The sequence below is a fragment of the Erinaceus europaeus genome, chromosome 1 (assembly GCF_950295315.1).
Source record: "Erinaceus europaeus chromosome 1, mEriEur2.1, whole genome shotgun sequence".
Lineage (NCBI taxonomy): Eukaryota > Metazoa > Chordata > Mammalia > Eulipotyphla > Erinaceidae > Erinaceus > Erinaceus europaeus.
The window spans coordinates 192,635,871-192,653,422 of record NC_080162.1 but is presented as its reverse complement, the minus strand read 5'-3'; the positions used below and the strand labels follow the sequence as shown (position 1 = coordinate 192,653,422).

Below are 17,552 nucleotides of genomic sequence, written 5' to 3'. Positions count from 1 at the left end.
ACATCATCCCAGTCCAGGTATCTCAACAGAACCACACTCACTCCCTTGAAAGGGCATCTGAGACTGAGAATACTTGAACTGTGTGCAGTGTCAGATAATGTGGTACATTAAGGAACGAAAGGCAATAGAAAACTGAGGCTTTTAATAAGTATGCTATCTAGGTCACTTATCCTTGGTTAATGGGTAGAAAGAAAAAAAAAAAAGCTGTAGTGTCAGCCAGGGACACAAAGGCACTCTGATGTCCTGCAGACCAGTGCTTAATGCCAGAAACTGGGTGGGAAACCCACGTGGAATTAAAAGGAACCCACTTAAGCGAGTGCATGTGTGTGCGTGTGCGTGTGTGTGTGTGTCTGCACACGTGCAGGGTCTTAAGAGTTCACTGGTTTGTGCACCTCCTTTGTGAGCATTTCGTGTAATTTGAGACGTCCAGTTCTCACTAGCTTATGTCACCTGACCAAAAAGCAAAACCCTGTTTCTGTTCAGTTCAAAAGGAGAGGAAGAGTTGTGGACAGAGGTTGTGTCTTGCATGCATTCCCCCTCTACCCGGCTCCTTGATGTATTGTTACACACAGTCTGTCCCACACCAAATTGAGTTCCATCTGATGAATGCATTTTAGGCGTGAGAGCTGGTTCCATCATATCCCAAGATGAAGATGATGTATAGCCATTATGACTGAAAAAGGGACAGACACCTTGAGGCCTGCACCTGCAAACTTTACCGTTGTTCTTAACCCACCCTCATGACTGTTTTTCCTGAATGTTGACAAATGGGTCATGTTCACTGGAGGAAGGTGCCTTCAAGAAGACTGATTTTCCGAAGTCAAAATCTTTGAACATGAAACTAACGACTAGATCTACACGAGTATAGGGAAGTCAAATATTTAACTCATTCTTAAGCCTTAAAAAGGACTTTATTAATTTCATTAAATATCTTAATATGTTTAATAATCATGTATCATGTCTATTTCTAAAAGTTAGTGTAGTATTAGAAAATTTTTCTATGATTGTCTATAAATGGAGCATACCATGCGACGTACTTTGTTGCTGTTAGAAGTTAATGCTAAAAGCAGACATGATCTTCAGAGCCCAGCGTCAGTTGTTGAGGGTAAGAAGGTACTCTGAGGGACAGGTCAGCACCTGCTTGCAGTGCTTGGGGTTCACCATATAATATAGTTTTAAAGCTACTTAAATTACTGTATTGGAAAATTGCATTTTGTTTCTTTTCAAATTTCTTGATATTAGGTCTTGAATTTACTTCAGAAATACTTTCAGTTCAGTCAGATGCTCGATAACTTGTTGGTCGTGCTTGTAAGCAAAGCACTGAGTTGTTAAGTGCTTTCCATTGCATTGTTACTCAGTCGTTACTTGATTTGTTTCCACTAGGAAATAGATTCAGAGAGTTTAAGTAACTGGATGCATTCTCCCTAAATATATATATATATATATATGTTTACATATAGGAACTAGATTTGAACCCACACAGTCAAATATCAGAGGTTCTTTAGTCTCCTAAAGTCAATGTGCTCTTAAGTCTCTGAAGGTTATTTTATAATGTTAAATATAATGGCCATGTGAAGTGTTTGTTGCTTCCGTGGTTTTGCATTTTTGTTTACTTGCTTGTTTTTGTTTTTCTTCTCATCTCCATGAGGGAAATCTTACACTTAAGATTAGGAATCAAGGGGAAATCTATGGGAAATAAGAGTGAGGCTAAGTAAACTTGAGCCTCATTTAAATATGAATTTCATCTTAACCTATGATATATAGCAATGAAAACAAACAGCAAAAAAAAAAAAAAAAGAAAGAAACCAGTTCCTTGCTGTCGTGTAGCTTGAATTTTGAAGGGACGGGTGATAAACAGATTACAAATAAAATATTTATTGATAACGAAAAAGTGACAGAGACTGGGTTCTCTGTAAAAGAGGAGGTTCTGCTTACACAGATCTGACTAGAAGTAGTGGCTGATGACCTGGTTGGGTACAGAATTTGGAAAAGGGGTAGGGAGGAAGCGGGGGGGGGGGCATCTGTTTAGCTTTGGGAGGCAAAAATCAGATCAAATAGGACCTGTATGACCCTGGTGGAGGATTCAGGTTTTCTTTTCTTTTTATTTATTTTAATTTCTTTATTGGGGAATTAATGTTTTACATTCCACAGTAAATACAATAGTTTGTACATGCATAACATTTCCCAGTTTTCCATATAACAATACAACCCCCACTGTCATCCTTGGATCTATATTCTCCCTCATCCCCTACCCCAGAGTCTTTTACTTTGGTGCAATACGCCAATTCCAGTTCAGGTTCTACTTGTGTTTTCTTTTCTGATCGTGTTTTTCAACTTCTGCCTGAGAGTGAGATCATCCCATACTCGTCCTTCTGTTTCTGATTTATTTCACTTAACATGAATCTTTCCCATGTGCGTCCCTCCCGAAGCTGTGCACTTGGTCGAAGAGGACAGCCTTCCCCGAATAGAGACTGACCGATCGGTCAAGGGTATACGAGTAGCTGTGCTCCCCTGCTAGAACATGAAATTTTCAAGGTCCATCTAAGATCGGCTGAAAACAGTGAAGTCACCATTTTTTATAGCTGAGTAGTATTCTATGTGTATATAGACCACAACTTGCTCAGCCACTCATCTGTTGTTGGACACCTGCGTTGCTTCCAGGTTTTGGCTATTACAAATTGTGCTGCTAAGAACATATGTGTACACAGATCTTTCTGGATGGATGTGTTGGGTTCCTTAGGATATATCCCCAGGAGAGGAATAGCAGAATCATAGGGTAGGTCCATTTCTAGCCTTCTGAGAGTTCTCCAGACTGTTCTCCACAGAGGTTGGACCAATTGACATTCCCACCAGCAGTGCAGGAGGGTTCCTTTGACCCCACAACCTCTCCAGCATTTGCTGCTGTTACCTTTTGTGATGTGTGACATTCTCACAGGAGTGAAGTGGTATCCCATTGTCTTGATTTGCATTTCTCTCACAATAAATGACTTGCAGCATTTTTTCATGTGTTTCTCAGCCTTTTGGATCTTTTCTGTGGTGAATATTCTGTCCATGTCCTCCCCCCATATTTGGGTGGGGTTATTTGTTGTCTTGTTGAGATTTGCAAATTCTTTATATATTCTGGTTTTTAGCCTTTTGTCTGATGTATGGCATGTAAAGATCTCCCATTCTGCGAGGGGTCTCTTGGTTTGGGTAGTAGTTTCTTTAGCTGTGCAGAAGCTTTTTAATTTGATGTAGTCCCATAGGTTTATGCTTGCCTTAGTCTTCTTAGTAATTGGATTCATTTCATTGAAGATGTCTTTAAATTTTTTACGGAAAAGAGTTCTGCCAATATTTTCCTCTAAGTATCTGATACTGGTCTAATATCCAAGTCCTTGATCCACTTGGAATTTACTTTTGTATTTGGTGAAATAATAGTGGTTCAGTTTCATTCTTCTGCATGTTTCAACCCATTTTTTCCAATACTGTTTGTTGAAGAGACTCTGCTTTCCCCATTTAATAGTCTGGGCACCTTTGTCAAAGATTAGATGTTCGGGTTTTCTTTTAAGCAGCAATTTGGGTAGGAAAAGCGGCAGTTTATAGGGTTCCTGGAAGCTGCAGTAGCAGCTTGACATTCAGGCATTAGGGCCAATAAAATTATGTTTCACTGAGTATAGATGAAATTGTTCGTTCTCCAGCAGCTTCCCAAGAAACTTTTTTTCCAAGCGAGCAGCTTCCTAAGAACATGCATTCATTCCCAGATGGGCAGAACTCCCCAGAATGTGGATTCCAAAAAGAGCTCTGCTTCAGCAAATTGCCACTTAAATAGCTTCCAGATCTCGTGTTAGAATCTCTTCCACTCATCCTGATAGTAAAATGTCTACTAATTGACATGAAAGTAGCCCCACCTTTCTCAATGTTTGCGCTGTTTTTTTTTCTATCTATGATTAATAGTAGGTTACAAGATTGTAAGATTACAGTGTGTAGCTCCACACCACACCCACCACCTGAGTTCCTTATGACCACACTCCCACCTCCCAAAGATGGATGATAGTTCTCAAGTCTTGGTAAGTATTGGCTTCTGTTCCTCCCCCCATGTTCATATGTATTAGATCTCGAGATTCCACATAGGAGTAAGGCCATCCAGTAGTTGTCTTCCATCCCTTTAACTATTTCACTAAGTATAATCACCTCTAGTTCTTTCTGCTTTGTCTCGATACCATCGTTTTTGATTGCAGAAGAGTGTTCCATGGAATATATATCCCATAACTTCTCGAGCCTGTCATCTGTTGGTGGACATTTAGGCTGCTTCCAGTCTTTGGCTATTGTGAATCAAGCAGCTATGAATGTAGGGGTGCTTATGTCCTTTTGAATTATTTGAGTGTCTTTTGGATAAATGCCTGTATGTTATTGCTGGACCATAAGGTACTTTCATTTTTATTTGTTTAAAGTCTCCCAAAGGTCTGCATTCCTCTGTTTATTGGCTCTGACAAGTAGCACGGGGTAATGAATCATGTGTCTCAACATATGCTACAAAGCAACATAGCCATACTCATGGATTTTTTTTTTCCTTGACGTAGGACTTCTTTTCTGCATGATCCCATTGCTCCCAGTGGGAAGAGAGAGGAGACACACCACAACACTGCTCAGTGGCTCATGAAGCTTTTCCTTTGCTTGTTGTTTCCATGTGGTGGCTAGGGGCTTAAATCTAGGTTCTTGCATGTGGTAAAGCTCACTTTATCAGCTCAGCCATCTCCCAGTCCCACTGTTCATGCATTTTGACATAAGTAAACAACTACTATGACAAGCACTGTGAAACAGTGACTTATGAAGAAAAGGAAGAGGGACTAGGACTCAATTGACAGCATACCCTTTACCATGAGAAAGGATACAGACTTGAGCATCCGGCCAAACATGGGAGCGCCGCCCAGAGGGAAAACGAGCAGTTGACAGGTGCTGTGGTATCTCCTCTCTTTCTCTTCCTCCCTGATGTCTCAGCGTCCGTGTCTCAGCGTCCACTGAGAGTGATGAAATCATTCATGCATAACCCCCCCAATAGATCCCTAGAGAAAAAAAGGGGGGAAGGAAGGAAAGAGAATTCTAGTTGCAAAGCTGCTGCTACAGCAACTTTTGGATCAAGATAGTGAGCTGAGTTACTGATGAGGATGGAAAGCAGTGGATGGACTAGGGATTTAAAGAAGTAGGGTCTCCAGTTTAAATTATGGGAAGATTTTTTTTTTTTTTTTTAACGAGAACACACAGATTTTTTTATTGGTGACCTAATATTGATTTATAAAATTATAAGACAAGGGGTATAATTCCAGACCATTCCCACCACCAGAGTTCTGAGTCCCTCCAATGGAAACTGCAATTCTCCCAAGATCACAGATATGGGTTAACTATTATTCCTGTAACTATGTATTATATGTGTATAATATATACATGTTACATATGCCTATTTTTTCTATGGTCCTGTCTTCTCTCCCTAAATCACACCTGCACATGTTACACCTTTCCTCTGCTCTCTCAGGGCGCTGATAGAATTGGGGTTCACAACCGTCTGTTCATCTTCCCCTAACATCCCTCTGAGAGGTGAACTAAAATTCCTTATGGGGAGCAGAAGATGGGAATTCTGGCTTCTATAATTGCTTCTCTGCTGGACATGGATGTTTGACAGATCGATTCATACCCCCAGCCCATTTCTATTTTTCCCTAGTGGGATAGGGCTCTGGAGAGGTGGGGTTCCAGGACACATTGGTGAGGTAGTGTGCCCAGGGGAGTCAGGATGGAATCATAGTAGCATCTGCAACTTGGTGGCTGAAGGGCAGTAAGAGATTTAAGCAGGACATAATGTTTAATAAACAGGAACCAAAAAAGTAGGAGTAGAATAGATAAAGGGTGGAAAGAAGCTTAGGAGGTCTATTTTAGGTATATTCCTAGGGGTTCGTGACTGGTAATTTTTGCTGGAGCCTGATAGCTCACAGCATGCAGGTGGACTAAAAATATCGTCTGGGAAGATGGTAGCAGAGTTGAGAATAGAGCTAGATAGTTGGATTAGGGCAGAGAGTAGCTCTCAAACTTGAAGCAAACCTATAAATACAATTAGCTGTTTACCCCATTGATCTGAACCAGGGCTCACGTATCTGCAGCTTTAGCACAGAGCCTGTATAACCTGAGTCCCTGTCAGTCTGCGCTCACAGCCTATACTCAGCTATGAACATTCTAGGCTGCCACTCTCTTCAGGACCACTCTTTCTTGAGCAGCGGAGTAGGCTAACCCAGCCTTCCTATGGAAAAATGGGGCAGTTTCTACCGTTGCTACTTTATAGTGAAGGCAAGGCCCCAGAAATGGCTTGTAAGATGGCTTATAATGATATTCCTGATAGAAGTGACCAGTGATGGTAGAGAGGGCCCTATTAAAGGTCTAGACCCATCATATCTAGGGAGGAATCCAAGGATTCTCTGACTAGGTCCTCAGATGGGGTGGCCTGGTACTGACCAAAAAGGCCATCATTAAGTGAACCAGTCTTTTGTCCTTTTTTTTTTTTAATTTTTTTAAATATTTTTTATTTATTTATTCCCTTTTGTTGCCCTTGTTGTTTTATTGTTGTAGTTATTATTGTTGTCATTGTTAGATAGGACAGAGAGAAATGGAAAGAGGAGGGGAAGACAGAGAGGAGGAGAGAAAGATAGACACCTGCAGACCTGCTTCACCACCTGTGAAGCGACTCCCCTGCACGTGGGGAGCCGGGGTTCGAACCGGGATCCTTACACCGGTCCTTGTGCTTTGCGCCACCTGCGATTAACCCGCTGTGCTACAGCCCGACTCCCTCTTTTGTCCTTTTTATGGGAAAAATTGTAACCAGTTTTTCAGAGTTTCAACTGAAAGTACTGATGGTAAATCCAACAGATGATGTGCTTCTCTCTCTCTCGTTCCTCTCTCTCTCTTAATGAAGAATTCCATGATTATAAGATAATAAGTAGAGAAAGTTTTTCTTAAATGGTCTAATGTGAAATTAGTTTTTTCAGTTCAGTGAAAATTGCTAAATATCTTTGAGAGGAGTTTTTCAAAATTATTTGTGGATTGATGATGTGGTCTGTATATAGTGCACAACACTGTGTCTCTTGAACTGTAAATTCATTTAAATTAGGAAATGACGTCCACTAACAAGCATGTACAAGTTGGATGTATCTTAGACATTCAACTTGACTCTCTAATAAGCAATTATATATATTTTCTTAGCATATATATATGCTTTGCCATAGCTTTATAGTTTACAGTAAATTACATTTGGCAAAAAGTAATTTTTCTTTGAGAATACTTCATGTAAGATTCCTTCAGTGAAAAGTATTTCATCATTAATTTTTGTTGGAAGAATCACCCAATTTACAAATTTTTCTGGTATATGTTTAGGACAATTTAAGTCTTTTGTATATGCAAGGTCTATGCTCAACTTTATTACAATCTTATTCTTGAGTTTTATTCCAGTTCTTTTAAAAAAATTTTTATTTATAAAAAGGAAACACTGATGAAAACCATAGGATAAGAGGGGTACAACTCCACATAATTCCCACCACCAGAACTCCGTTTCCCATCCCCTTCCCTGATAGCTTTCCTATTCTTTACTATTATTATTATTATTTATTCCCTTTTATCGCCCTTGTTGTTTTATTGTTGTAGTTATTATTGTTGTTGTTATTGATGCCATCACTGTTGGACAAGACAGAGAGAAATGGAGAGAGGAGTGGAAGACAGGGGGGGAGAGAAAGATAGACACCTGAAGACCTGCTTAACCACCTGTGAAGTGACTCCCCTGCAGATGGGGAGCCTGGGACTCGAACCAGGATCCTTAGGCTGGTCCTTGTGCTTCGCACCACATGTGCTTAACCTGCTTCACTACCGGCCAACCCCCAGCTTTTCTATTCTTTATCCTTCTAGGAGAATGGACCCAGGGTCATTATGGGGTGCAGAAGGTGGAAAGTCTGGCTTCTGTAATTGCTTCCCTGCTGAACATGGGTGTTGGCAGGTCGATCCATACTCCCAGCCTGCCTCTCTCTTTCCTTAGTGGGGCAGGGCTCTGGGGAAGTGGGGCTCCAGGACACATTGGTGGGGTTGTCTGCCCAGGGAAGTCCAGTTGGCATCATAGTGGCATCTGGAACCTCATGGCTGAAAGAAGAGTTAACATATAAAGCCAAACAAATTGTTGACTAACCATGAACCTAAAGGCTGGGATAGTGCAGATGAAAATTTGGGGGTCTCTGTTTTGTAGATAGCTGGTAGGCCTATTTTAGTTATATTACAGAGGGCCCATGACTATACTAGTTTGTTTTCTTTTTTCCTGAGCCTGACATCTGATATGCAGGTGTGTTGGTCATTACGCCAGGCCCCCTGCATTGCTTAAGCTGTGGTCTATTTACATAATCATTGTTTTGCCTGAGACCCGCCCTGCCTGCAGGGCATTGTTTTAATCTCCACTGGTTAGAACATTAGCCGTAGCTGGAGACCCGGCCCTGCCTGCAGGGCATTGGTTTAATCCCCGTTGGTTAGATGGAAGCTGGCTACTTTTGTTCTCTTTTTTTCTCTCCACCCCCTATCCTACCCATTTCCTTTTCCAACCTGCCACTTCCACTTCAGAAGATATAAAGGCATTTTTCTCTAATCAATAAAAACATTGCATTACATTCCCCCTCAGCCACGAGAGTCCCTGGTTCCTCTCCTGTGTCTCCGAGTGAGCAGCAGCCTAGGTTGGCTCCGGTCAGTTCTCTCCATGCCCGGGAAGAAACACCTCAGGCTAGCCCGGCACAGGTGGATCCTGGTTATTGTCTGGGGAGATGATGTCATGGCTGGAAAAAGGGCTAGGAAGCTGGATCAGGGAAGAGAGTAGCTCTAAAATATGGGAAAGGTGTATAAATATTGTTGACTGTAAACCCTACCAATTTGATCTGGAGCCCATATTCAGCTTAGGAGCCTATGTGACCTTTGCATCCCTGCAGATCTGAGCTCACATTCTATGGTCATGAGTAGGAACATTCCAAGCTGCCCCAATCTCAGGACCGACACCATCTTCCTCAGGTGGTAGATAGAGTATGTTGTCCAGCCTCCCTTTGGAAGAGGGAACATTCTCTTATCGTTGTTGATCCATGTTGAGGGCAAGGTCCTGTGGGGGCCCACAAAGGGGTCTATTGTATTGTTCCTGATGGAGATGACCGGTAACAATGGAGAGAGGGATCTATTCCAGGTCTAGGCCCATCATGTCTGTTTGGGAATCTCTGGCCTCCCCGACTAGGTCCCTAGATGATGGGGTGACCTGATAGTGACTAAAGAGTCATCATCAAAGTATGCCAGTCTCTTGCCCTTGTTCAGCTTTTGCCGTCCTTATTTTGTTAAGGTTAGCTTCGGAGTGACTGAGGGAAGTCTAATAGGAAGTAGGTGAGGAGGCTATCTAAATCTAAGTAGAAACTCTATTTCACTGGGCACTTTATGGTGTCTTTTTAGGTCTTTCTACTTGCTTGCTCACTACAGAATATTGTGCACTTTTGCTTTCAGGTATATATTTTGCCCTAATTTATGGATACATGTGTACATATGCCCTATTTCATGGGACTTGATCTATCTCTAGGTTTTGGGACTTTATTAGAAAGTGAACCACCTGAAATGGAATTAGAGAATCCCATGAGAAAGGAAAGGTATCACCCAAGTAATGAGGCTGAAGGGTTGACATTCCGCGCCTGACATCTCTGGATACAGTCCGAAGTGAGACATGCCGAGGTGGTACTCACTGCATTCATTGATTAGGTTGGGATTAGCAGATGCAGTATCATTTGGTATGAATTGAGAGAAGCATGAAGAGAAATGCAAAAGACAAAAACAGTGAGATACGACCTCACCCCTGTGAGAATGGCATACATCAAAAATGACAGCAGCAACAGATGCTGGAGAGGTTGTGGGGACAAAGGAACCCTTTGCACTGCTGGTGGGAATGTAAATCGGTCCTGTGGAGAGCAGTCTGGAGGACCCTCAAAAGGCTAGACTTGGACCTTTCATACAACCCAGTAATTCCTCTCCTAGGGATACACCCCAAGGACTCCATAACACCCAGCCATAAAGATACGTGTTCACCTAGGTTCATGGAGGCACAATTCACAATAGCTAAAACCTGGAAGCAAACCAAGTGCCCAACAACAGATGAGTGGCTGAGAAAGCTGTGGTATATTTACACAATGGCATACATACACAGCTATTAAGAACAATGAACCCACCTTCTCTGACCCATCTTGGATGGAGCTAGAAGGAATTATGTTAAATGAGCTGAGTCAGAAAGACAAAGATGAGTATGGGATGACCCCACTCATAAACAGAAGCTGAGAAAGAAGATCAGAAGGGGAAACTCAAAGCAAGATCTGACTGAATTTGGACTATGGCACCAAAGTAAAAATCTCTGGGTGGAGGGTGACAGTAGATGTTCAACTTCACTGTGTGTGTGTGTGGGGGGGGGGGGGGGGGGGGGCGGGAGGGTCATCCCCACAGTCCTTTGGTGGTGGGAATGGTGTTGATGTACACTCCTATTGTAGTCTTATAAATCACTATTCAATTGATATGATAGGGAAAAAACTGATTGAATGTCTAAAATTTTAATGCACAGACCATAAGCTGAACATATATATATTCCTTCAATCTAAGCACTTAAGGCTTCAAAGGTGTAATAATGTGATTATAGCAATAACTACCAATTGCCTTCTTAAACCCTAAGACAGCAGGAAATTCCCACTTCCTCTATAGAGCCTATATTTCCCCCAGTCCTGGAACCTCTAGGGTGGGGCTCACTTTCCAATTCTTATTCTTGAGTCTCTAAGCCAAAACAAAAAACATGTGATTTGTCACTGTGACTCCATTCTCCTTAAGGGTATTTAATTTTTTTTTATTGGGGAGATTAGTGGTTTACAGTCAGTAGTAAAATACAGTAGTTAGTACATATGTAATATTTTTCAGTTTTTCACATAACATTCTAACCCCCCACCTAGGTCCTCCTCCACCATCATGTTCCAGGACCCAAACACTCCTCCCCACCCCAAAGTCTTTTACTTTGGTGCAATACACCAACTCCAGTCCAAGTTCTGCTTTCCGTTTTTCCATCTGTTCTTGTTTTTCAACTTCTGTCTGTGAGTGGGGTCCCCATCTTCATCCTTCTTTTTCTGGATTATCTCACTTAATATGTTCCTTCAGGCTCCATCCATGATGAGGTGAAGAAGGTGAAGTCACCACTTTTAATAGCTGAGTAGTATTCCTTTGTGTATATAACCACAACTTTCTCAGCCACTCATCTGTTGTTGGACACTGGAGTTGCTTCCAGGTTTTGGCTATTACAAATTGTGCTGCTGTGAACATAGGTATACACAGATCTTTTTGGATGGGTTTGTTTGGTTCCTTAGGATATATCCCCAGGAGAGGAATTGCAGGGTCATAGAATAGGTCCATTTATAGCCTTCTGAGAGTTCTCCAGACTGTTCTATTAAGGGTATTTTGGATCTACCAATGTAGAGATGAATTCTAATTTGCAACTCCTTGGTCAATGAGTACTTACCATAAAAATCCAAAGTGGAATTGAAGGGTGGTATAGTAACAAAATTTCAAGTACTCTTTCATCTGGTTTCTTTATCTTCAGAATGACTAGCTTTTTTAATTTTCAGTTTCTAGTCTCATTGAAATTTTCATTGATAGAAGAAAAAAGATGGCAGAATCCATCTCCAAATTTTTACAACTGTTTTAAGTCTGGTGTTTCTTGGTAAGGTCTTTTTTGTGTAAGTCTTCTATCAGTTAAATCTGTCCTGGTGAATTTTGAGCTATAACTCCAGGACAACACAGCAGATTTTAATGTATAATGAAGATAAACTCTGAGTCAAAATATTGGTAAGGAATCACTCCACTTAGGTGGCTACCGCCATTGTTCCTTGCCCTGCTCTGCATTTTGATCTGAAAGCTCGATTTCAAAATTACAAATGAGAGAAACCTGACTCCTGGGACTGGAGCCAGGTGAACAGTGGCTTCACGTTCATTGCAACCCAAACCCATCTCATTGTCAGTCTCAGTTCAAGGGACTCCAATGTGGATGGAGGCTGAATGGCTGTAACCTAAGCAGGCTGTAAAGATAGGCGTCTGGGGGAGTCCACACCACATTTTAGCAAAGAAAATCCATCCTGTTCAACATGTTTCCCCAGGTTTCCTTAGGAGTCAGGAAGCTCTTAACATTTTAGAATTCAGCAATTCTGTTCATTAATAGGCACAAGTGAGTTTATCCACACCACACCCCAGTGAGTTAGGTCAGCGTTCTTGCCACCACCCCTCTTCCCTGGTGAGGCAGGGTCACTTGCTCAAGGTCAAGTAATAAAACAGGTGTGGTTCAAGAAACTAACAGAACTCAGGCTTCCTGACTGTCTATTGGTGGGGTATCTGGCACAAGTATAAAGTTATGTTAATTCAGGTCTACAGTTCAACAGAAACGGAAAATGAAAACAATAAGTTTTTAGTGGTGAATGATGCTATGATCTGAAGAGTGAGCCAGATGGTTTCAGAATCTCATGCTGGAAGAGAAAAGTACTAATGAAAGATGACAGAATGATACTTGAGTTGAAAAAATCGTTTAAACAATTACATGTTACATTCATACTTTCATATTAATTTTTTTTATTCAGCCAGTGCAACTGATAATCTAAATACCTTTGTACATTTGGGCACGTCTTAGAGGATCTAAGTGTGTGGGAATGATTTTAACAGGCAGCCTCAACCAACCCCAGAATCTAAGGTTTTGCAACAGTGGAAAACAGCCCTTTAGTCTCCAGCTATAGGACTCCCCTGGACAGTTGGATTTGCATATCTGTAGCTGCAGGCCCAGTGTTTGCTCACTGGACTGGGGGCCCTGGGAGAGGACTCCAGGATCTTTTCCATATTATTGTAAGAGCTCCTGGAACATGAGAGGCTGCCATTGTGTCTGACTCCAAGGCATTGTTTTTCCCCAGATGAAGCTGACCTGTGTCACAGCTTCTGGGTTTCTGCTTCTTCAGCCTGGCTGGCTTCGGAGAGCAGCTGGGCTAACTCAGAATAGCCGGCAGGATGACGGGAGAAACTATTCAAAAAAATCTTTGCCCCTCTTAATGTTCAAAGTGTAAGACTTCAAAACTCCCAGGTCCCTTCTTTACCCTACAGTCCCTCTACCCCACTTTTTTTTTTTTTTTTTCTCTTTAACAGAACCTGTGTGTCCTGAGTGAGTGAAAAGCAATCCAGAACAGCAATGACATCTCAAGACAAGGTGCTTGGCTCTGGCCTTCAGCCCACTTAAGAAAAGAATTCCAGGGGCCATCAGAAAACATGATAGTGAGAGCTGGGGAAGTCCAATTAATGCAGAAACTGTTCTTTTGTATTTGAATTAAAAAAAAAAAAACTTAATAGGAGATATAGATGTATCTATTGTTTGGGACAGTTCAAATCTTCCTGTTGGGGCTAGTAACTAGTAACCGTAAAAACCTGATTGCGATTTATAATATCAGCAAAACAAACCTTTTGTGTCTTTCTAGGTTTTGGTTTTACTTTTTGATGTAGTGGGGGTAAGCGAATGAACAAGCTCAGTGCTGACCTGTCGAAGGTAGAAGCAGGGGGTCAGGAGAACAAGGTGTAATAGGAGAACACTACTTTTTGCAAAGCTAGGCCTTTGCATGTGTGTGAATTCCGTGCTCTCAAACTGACTTTCTCATTCAGCCAGAGACTGAAAGAAGAAGCAGCACCACTGACTAGAGCTTCCTCTCGTGCCATGGTACTTCTGTGTGGTGCCAGGGTTCAGACAGGGGTCACATGCATGACAAGGCTTGCATCCTTCCTGGTGAATTATCTCTCTGCTTTCAACTCCCAGCCCCAGAAAAAAAACAAAACAAAGAAACCCTAACTTTTGTTTCTCCTCAGTTGGAGTAACTCAAGTGATTAAATGCTCCCAAATTCATTTCCAGTTGACATGTTTAAACGTTTGCACTTATGTCTCAATGTATGTCTGTGCCAGAAAGCTTAAAGTCTTTTTTTTTATTAGTGATTTAATAATGATCGACAAGATCATAGGATAAGAGGGGTATGATTCCACACAGTTACCACCACCAGAGTTCCATATCCCATCCCCTCCACTGGAAGCTTTCCTATTCTTTATCCCTCTGGGAGTATGGACCAAAATTCTTTACGGGGTGCAGAAGGTGGAAGGTCTGGCTTCTGTAATTGCTTCCCCGCAGAACATGGGCATTGGCATGTGGATCCATACTCCCAGCCTGTCTCTCTCTTTCCCTAGTGGGGGAGGACTCTGGGGAGGTGGAGTTCTAGGACACATTGGTGAGGTCTTCTGCCCAAGGAAGTCAGGATGGAATCATAGTAGCCTCTGCAAGTTGGTGGCTAAAAAGCAGTAGGACATAATGTAGAACAAAATTGTTTCTGTAGCATGATGTGGCATAAAGCACAGAGGGAAAGGGTCCGCGGGAGAGAGTATTGATGACACTGTCGTGCTGCAGGACAATTGCCCAAGATCTGAAACACAGGCCGATGTGACGCACCCATTCACATGATGACACAGAGTGTATTGCCTCTACCTCCCCTTAAGGAGAGGCTGAAATCCACCATAACTTGAGAGTTTGGGCAGCCTTTCCATTTGACTAGCTCCTACAGGTACTAAGTCAAACTGCTGTCTTGTCAGTTGTGTCCAGATGTACTGAATAATTTAGAAGCACCTGATCCAGTAGACAGATCCTGGGGGAGGGCAGATGACATGGCCGATTGTTCTGGGCTCCTTGTAATCTGAGCTCCCTGCACCTGACAACCTCATTCAGAGGCCAACCTCTAAAACTAATCTGGTTTTACCTTGAGGATAGGCGTCTAAGCTTCCAAATGACTTCTTACACCCTTAAATTAGAGCCTTTAGTTGGTGACTCCCATACTGACCTCTTTTATAAGAACACATTCCTGATGCCACTCTTCTTGAAGGCGCCACCAACAGTGACCTAAAAACAGTGCCAATGGTTGAGGAACAGACTTCCTCCTGCTGAGCTCCAGCAACTGATGTCCATCTGGGCTTGGATTCTCTGATGAGTTAAAGGCAGTGGTTTTGCGCTTTAGGGCTTCCTCCATGAAGCCTCCTCTCTCTCAAGGACAAATGGTATGAGTCTTTTGTGCTCTGAGGACACTTGATTTTTGAGCTCCCTAGACAAAGGGAACAATAGGCATCATTCGCCCTAAAGTAGGAATCGGTTGGCAAATATTTAACACTCAGCTGGAGAGTGTCATGGGGGGATGGGCTTGAGGGACAGAGAGTGCAGTCAGGGTCCTTGGTTTCCAGGCCCTTCCCATACTGCTGAGGTAGTTTCTATAAATCACACACACCTGCCTGTCAGGCATACATCTCCAGGCTCTCATCCGGCATTATCACAAGTGATAATACATCTTTGAGACAGGCAGGTGAGCTGTGACCTTAGAGATGAATGATATTAAGGTTCAGCTAGTCAAGGTTTGCAAGTACCTTAGATGGGAGATCCAAGGTAGGCCTTCAGACTCTAAACTCTGAAGTCTTGCTGCCACATTATGACACCAACCAGGCACCTCCAGCACCTGGTGGGGTGACCCTGTGCAGAACGAGCGTGGATTGACTCTCCTCTGAGCCTCACCTTCCTCACCTGTTACTTGGAATAATGACCGGTAACACTAATACCAGTCCCGACAATGCCTCCCTCACAGTGCTGTGGGAGGCTTAGGAAACATGGCTATACTTTAGTCTTTGGCATCTAGTGCTGAGTGGACACTCAAGAAACCAGTGGTTCCCACACTGTCTCTCTAATGAGTGCAAGGGACAGAACCACAAGAGAGTGATCCCTAACAATAGTTGACGCTTGACAAGATAGCTCACTGGGGTGACATGCTGCTTTGCCGTGTGCATAACCTGGGTTTGAGCCTGAAGTTTCAGTCATTTATTCTCAGCTTCTCTGTTGAGAAAGAGAGAGGGAGAGAGAGAGAGAGAGAGCAAAACAAAAACTGGGCAGTAGCGCAGTGGGTTAAGCGCACACGGCGAAAAGCGCAAGGACTGGTGTAAGAATCCCGGTTTGAGACCCCAGGCTCCGCATCTGCAAGGCAGTTGCTTCACAGGTGGTGAAGCAGGCCTGCAGGTGTCTATATTTTTTTCCCCCTCTCTATCTTCCCCTCCTCTCTCCATTTCTCCCCATCCTATCCAACGACAACATCAATAACAACAATAATAACTACAACAATAAAACAAGGGCAACAGAAGGGAATAAATAAATAAATAAATATTTTTAAAAAACAAAAAACTGAAGAAGTCGTGAGGTGTCTGGTCTGTAAGGACTGTTCTGTAAACATGAGGTTAGGGCTGGCAAAGTAGCTCACTTGATAGTGCGCCTGCTTTGCTATCAGTGCAGCCCGGCTTCAGAGGAAGACTGGATGCCGTGGTGTGTTTCCCTTTGTTTCTGTCACTCTCTTCTTATCTGAAAAAGTTGGCCCTGAGGAGTGAAACCTGGGAAGACAAAAATCAGTTAATTAGGTCATTAAGGAATGAGGTTGGTGCCAGTCCTGAAAACAGAAGCAGCTGGTTGAAGAGAATGGAGCAGGGCCTGGAGGAGGGCACTGGGGCAAGTAAGGGCTCGCCTCTTAGTAAAAAAAAGGGGGGGTATCACACAGGACATGTGCAAGGATCCCGGTTCGAGCCTCTGGCTCCCCACCTACAGAAGGATGGCTTCACAAGCAGTGAAGCAGGTCTGCCCGTGTCTATCTTTCTCTCTCCCCCTTTCTGTCTTCCCTCCTCCCTCAATCTCTCTCTGTCCTATCCTATAAAATAAATGAAAAAGATGGCCTGCAGGGGCAGTGGATTCATAGTGCTGGCATTGAGCCTCAGCAGTAATCCTGGAGGCAGATGGAGAGGGAGAGGGGGAGGGGGAGGGAGAGGGAGAGGGCAGGGGGAGAGGGGGAGAGAGGGAGAGGGAAAGGGAGAGGGAGAGGGAGAGGGAGAGGGAGAGGGGGAGAGAGGGAGAGGGAAAGGGAGAGGGGGAGGGGGAGAAAGGGGGGTAGAGAGGGAGAGGGAGAGAGAGAGGGAGGGGGAGGGGAGGGGGAGAGAGGGGGGAGAGAGGGAGAGAGAGAGGGAGAGGGAGAGGGAGAGGACAGGGGGAGAGGGGGAGAGAGGGGGAGAGAGGGAGAGGGAAAGGGAGAGGGGGAGGGGAGGGGGAGAAAGGGGGGTAGAGAGGGAGAGGGAGAGAGAGGGGGGGAGGGGGAGGGGAGGGGAGAGAGAGGGGGAGAGAGGGAGAGAGAGAGGGAGAGGGAGAGGGAGAGGGAGAGTCAGCTTTTAACACCAGTGAGAAATCCAGTTAGTACTGGCACCTGCAGTGCCCACATCTGGATAAGAAATACTTTTCAAAACTTGATGAATCTGCCATACTCTTACTCCCTCTCATACAGTTTGATCTTTGTTTTTTTTCATATATATGATCTTTTCTATTGTGGATTCTTGTCTCTATCTTATCACACATTTCCCTTTCTCCCTCCCCTTTCTC

General features: G+C 43.3%; 1 long non-coding RNA gene across 1 annotated transcript; it reads left to right on the top strand.

Moving 5' to 3' along the window:
• The first annotated feature begins 10,301 nt into the window (after window positions 1-10,301).
• On the top strand, window positions 10,302-13,529 carry LOC132542071 (uncharacterized). The gene is made up of 3 exons (XR_009553216.1): window positions 10,302-10,407; window positions 11,667-11,761; window positions 13,222-13,529. It is a non-coding gene; the product is annotated as an uncharacterized LOC132542071 (long non-coding RNA).
• Window positions 13,530-17,552: the final 4,023 nt, after the last annotated feature.